The following is a 6,000-nucleotide window of genomic DNA, read 5'->3' as shown; positions in this document are numbered from 1 at the left end:
CTTTATTAGTTAGCCAGAAGCTAGTATGTTAATAAAAGTGCTGTGTTTCGTGCTTAGAGTATGTTTTAGGCACATCCAGTCATTATATCTTATTCCTAAAGACGCAATTTTACAACCCTTGTATCCCTACACTCACTATGGGTGTAGTAAAATATTTCTGGCTCATACAGGCCTTTAGAGGCAGTGTCTGCCTGATGCTGGCTTTATCAGCATGTTCAATAGGTTATCCGTTCTAATGCTACTGTGCTTTAGTGCATCATGTTTGTCACTAAGGTTCAACGTGTAAATAATGTAGTGACGGAAATCAAAGTATGGTGCAGGAATATACAAGTGCTAGAAATCAAGTAGCAGTTCATTGGCAATTTCAGTTAAGCACAGTAATTAAGCAGCAATTATTTATTAATTAAATCGTACGGATACCTGGTTCAGTGAGGGTTGTCACAGTAGATGTAAATAGTTTATTTTCAGAAAATACAAAAATAGTAAAAAATGCAAAAATACAAAAACATGATAAAATTTTCAAAATCCAAAAACAATATAAAATTGAAAAAGAGCTTGTGTAAAAAGGGAAAATGATAGTACATCGGCTAGACAATTACAGTATGCTAAAGAATTGTAAAGTTTAAATGAGTTAAACAGTCTCACTAAGATGTGTCGATAGGTTTTCGCACATTTAGTAGATTTATTCGGGATATAAACCTAAAATTTCAAACTTGCGTAATTCATGGGGAACACTACTTGGATATATAGGTAACCCCTGAAATCTTGTTTGAAAGGTCCCATATTCTGAGATACTAGGTCTTTATACTCAGTGATATCTGGGGTATTATTCCGGGACTTCTGCTGAATGGAAGTTCTGACCTAGTCCCCAATAATACTTTCCGCATTGCTTGAAATATAGCATCACCCTCAGCATAAAAAACGATGAAACATTGCAAAATGCTAATCGTGTGCTGTTGAAACTAAAAGATCCTCTAAAGGGGACACACCGAAAAGTCGAAGTTGTCACAGAAGTATCGACCTGAGCTCTCACGGCCCTCGCATTTAACCCCTGACAGATATCATCTGTGGTATACTCACCTGTAGGACTGAATATTTAGGATTCTGGATACGGGAGTATATTCAAGAGGTGGGACACATGAATGAGCTAAGTTCTTAAGACATCTAAATCGTATCCTGAGTAAATTGAAATTTGTGTGAGAATTTAAGATGGATCAGCATATCGACAATCGAGGTGAATTTTTTAAATCTGTGTATGAAATGAAGCTTAACGGTACTAGAATTTGTCTAAAAAGCTGATATGATTCCCTGACACACTCACCAAAAATATGTTTGTAAATAGTTTAATTTCTTTATTTTCTGCAATTTAAGTTTCTGTATTTCATGTCTTAGTTTAGAACACTTTATTAAAATCCAAAAAGATTTTATTTCTGCTTTATTTTTGACAAACCAAAGTGGAGAGTTAATCGTTGGATTCTCGAAGATTGAAGCAGATGTAGGAAAAGTTCTGAGCTGAAGGATGAGGAGAGCTTACTTTGACAAAGTTTGAGTGTTTTTCAAGTTAACACAAGTTCATTAATTTGATGCTTGTTACATTTTTCAGAAATTGTTTGAAAATGTTTTACCAAATCAGTCTGTATTGTCAAAAGATCAACCAAGGTCATTAAATTGGATTTGGTAGATTAATTGAGTAATCAGGGTCATTAACTTGGACCTGAATACTTGAGTGGATTTCTAGAACTGATAGACTGTGTGTTTTTGTGAAAAGATAAGCTTGTAATGTTTGATGTTTGAGACACAGGTTTTGGACTTCATCATTCCCACGGAAGCTAATTGTTAAAGCTTGAACCAAATCAAGACCTCAGATTCTAGCATATTGAGAGGGGGAGTCTGTGAAAGGGGGAGTCTGGATCAACAGTCAAATGGGGAGTCTGAAGATGGAGCTAGGAAGTGAACCTGAACTTGTGAAGATAGAGTTTTTACAATGAGAAGACAAAGTTGGAGAAAAGACCAAGAGTGAAGACTCGGAGCTGAAGACTTCGTCAACATCCAATGGGGAGTCTGTTGGTGCATTAAATGTCTGTTAACTACGTCTGTATCGAGTCTTAGGTCTAGATAGGTTAGATTGTAGTTTGGAAATCAAATTAGGGTTTTAGAGTGTTAATTTCGCTCCAAATGATACATGTGTCATTTGAAGTGAAATCAGTTTATTGAGATTTCGCTCCTAGGTCATAGTTGGTGATTTCGCTTATAAGTACCAGGTGATTTCGCTGATTTGTACATAGTAACTAGGGGGTTTTGCTCTTGTGGTCACATGGGGGTTTCGCTCATGGCGTTTGGAGCGAAATCAGGCTTACTATAAATACCTCATGTGTGATCTTCATTTGTAACTATTGGAGCGAAATCAGGTCATGTGCTAGGTGACGAAACTCTGTCAAAAACTACTCAGAAAGCATTAATAGAGATGGAAATTGAAAGGAAAAGTTGTTGTTACTTTGTCTACACTGATTCCGCCTTTGTAAACAAAGATGAACTGCCTTAACTGACTATTCAGGGTCATAGAACGGTCCAACACATGCCTTAACTAGGCTAACAACTACAAACACACAAAAGGCTTAACAAACTATTACCGATTCAAAAGGCACCATCCTAAATAACCGTTTGACTCAACCTAAAAACCAACGAATACTTTGACTACTAAATATCACTGCAAACAACTTCAACTATCACGTGCAAACTAACAACTTGGGCTCTGACCCATTATTATTTTACTCATTAAACTAAGACTCCAACTGACCCAATTAAACTAGAACACTGTTGGCCCAAAATGTAAACCCATCAAGATTATCCAACAATCACGACCGCTCCATATAAAGTGTCTTCTAATACTCTCCATTTCCTCAATCACCTTATTAGGTGCTCGAAACATGTACATAAAGTCCCTCTAACCTTGATGAAGTGCACCCATGATCCGATTCCCTTTTCTATTTATCTTTAAAAGATCTGACTGGTTAACGCGATGAATAGCACTGATGCATTTGACCCATAATGCACCCGGTTCCGATCTCCAAAGCCACCACCACTTGGCGATTAACGCCAAGGTTTGTAATTTCAAACTACCAAACCACAACCCACCGAAAACCTTAGGCATCCCAACTTTCCTCCAAGCCACCCAATTGATTTTGTTATAGTCATCACTAATTCTCTCCAACTAGTTTTGTTAACTAGGTTATAATATGTAGAAGTAAGCATTTGATATTCCTCTAGTAAAGGTCTTAGATTTGAAATTTTCTTCTAATTATTTCCTATCATAACTTCTTATTAGACATTAAAAATCACATAATTGTAACAAGTTTTTTAGTTAAAACATAATTGTATTTGTAAAAAGTTATAGTTTAGGTAATATTAGAAAAATTAATGTTGATATAATTATTTTGTATAGCACATTTTGCAATACTCAAGTATGTACGAGTAAAATTGTATGAATCGATGTGATTTATATGAAACTATGTGTTTGGTTCTTTCTCTATTAGTGTTATATGGATGAATTTTATTTTGGAATATTGCCTATTCGAAGATGATCCTAGATTCATGGTACAAGTAAAATTACTAAACTATCATTCATCCACTTTTTTTAACGGCAAGGAACGACGTGCCAACTATCGTGACATCGGGCACTGTGGGCAAGGTCAACTACTCGACCACCGCCAGCCTCTTGGCTCTCCCAGATGCGTGGAAACCCGACCTCTACTCGCCCGAAGGCACGCAATTGGAATAATCAGTAAAACCTCACCTCCCATCCAAGACGAACCGGCGCCACCCGTATTCGCCCTTCACCTGGATGCCGTATAAAATAATGAGAGTGAGAGTCGAACATGGGTTACAAGGAACACCAAGTCTTCCCCAACAACTCCACACCATTCATCCACTTATTTATATTTTTTGAATGGATCCACTTATTTAACTAATTATGCTTATTCCTTGATTCTAAATGAATATGAATAAGTATTTATTAAAGTGTATATGACTAATCAAGTGTAAACAAGCTAAGCTATTCATGAGCTACTCAAAATTAGTTTATTAAAAGCTGAAACAAGTCAAGCTTAAACGAGCCCCAACTTAAAATGAAGCTCAATAAATTAATGAACCCAAGTCCGAGCTTTATCTACCGATTGAATTTAGGTTCTCGAGCTTAAACAAGCCTATAATATAATGTAATTATAATAAAATTTATCTGATACAAAAATTCTAACTACAACAAAACTCAACGTCTGCGGGAATAGAGATTCCCGTTGATTGGCTGACATGGGTGGCAGGGGAATAGTGTCAGGCAGCAGCTGTCTGGCACTCCCCTATTGGCTCAACAAATTTACGATTTTATCCCGTTTTAAAATTACGATTTTGCCATCAGTTCAGAATGATGTTTTTACCGCCCACTTAAAAATAAATTTACGTTTTTGCTCCAAGCTAAATATTTCAATTTTGCCCCTGTTCAAAATTACGATTTTGCCCTGTTTTAATTTATAGTTTTGCCATTAGTTTTTTCCCTTAAAATTACAATTTTGCCATCAATTCAAAATTATGTTTTTACCTCCACGTAAAAATAAATTTACGCTTTAGCTCCCAGCTAAAAATTCCAATTTTGCCCTCGGTTCAAAATTACGATCTTGCCCCGTATAAATTTATAGTTTTGCCATTAGTTTTTTTTCTCACTGCCAAGTTACGATTTTGCCCTCAACTTAAATTTACATTTTGTCTATCGTTTTTGTTTGTTTTCCTGGTGAAATTACAATTTTGCCCCCCAGTGTAAAATTACAGTCATGCCGGCAGCTTCCTGGCACTCCCCCATTGGTCCATTTAATTTACGATTTTATCCTTGATTTAAAATTATGATTTCGCCCTCAGTTAAAAATTACGTTTTTCCAATCGTTTTAGTTATTTTTTTAGCAAAACTACAAAGGTTTTTAATTGATTGAGAATTATTCGGTGATCACCTCGCAACACGGACGGGGCATCAACTAGTATACTACATAACATATATTCTTTTTGGATAAAGTTTAGATCAACAAACATGACTTTTGTATTTTACTTAAAAGATGCCTCTTCACCTTTTTCATGATTACTTCATAGAGTTTTAGGGGGAGCGGGGCACCGTCAGTGACTCCCTTCGGGGACCATTGTTGCCGAGCGGGGGCGGTGCCGCCATCCAGGCGGGGAGCCAAATGGGGGACCAATTTCGGGGAGGAGACATCGAAGAAGGAAGGAGAGAGGAGGTGGGCCAGCCTTTATTTCAACCAATGAAAACTTTTTTTTTTTTTGTGAATAAAAAAACAATTCCCCTAAGAGGGGTGCACCCCGTACGTTTTTGGACAAGAAGGAAGTTATAGAGGGGAAATGACATGGCAACGTATGATTGGGTTAAAAAAAGTTTCCCCTCACCTCATTAGGGGGGTGCCCCCTTCACCCTTACGCTCTGTTCCCGAGTTAACTTAATGAGGGCTAAGAAAAGAAAGCAAAAGTGAGAAAGGAAAGGACGAGAAAGGAAAAAAAAAGATGTCTTTCCCACCGTTTCCTCCCAAATCGGAAGGAAAGAAAAATTAAAGAATTTAGCCTAGTTTTCTTGTCACTTCCTTTCTTTTCCTTCCTTAAATGAAACTCAGGAACACGACATGTTTTATTTTCCTTTCTTTTCCTTCCTTAAATGAAACTCGGGAACACAAAATATTTTTACTTTCTCTTTGTTTCTTTTCCTTTCCTTCTGTTAGTAAACTCTGGAACACAGTGTTAAGGTTTCAACAAGCAAAATAATTTGGAGAGTGGCGGATTCAGATTGTTTTACTGGTGTCATTATGTTTCAGTATTTAGATATCTCATGAAACCATCGCTAGTGCTCTAGTGGTAGCCACGGGTATTTAAGTTCCACTTATGGTGGACCCGGATGAGTTTTTATCTCGAGGTCTCAAGTTCGAGTCTGGGTGATAGGGGTTTCTTATTGAGGGG

Source organism: Helianthus annuus, chromosome 14 (genome assembly GCF_002127325.2).
Source record: "Helianthus annuus cultivar XRQ/B chromosome 14, HanXRQr2.0-SUNRISE, whole genome shotgun sequence".
NCBI classification, from domain to species: Eukaryota; Viridiplantae; Streptophyta; class Magnoliopsida; order Asterales; family Asteraceae; genus Helianthus; species Helianthus annuus.
Note: the sequence above shows the minus strand (reverse complement) of the source record.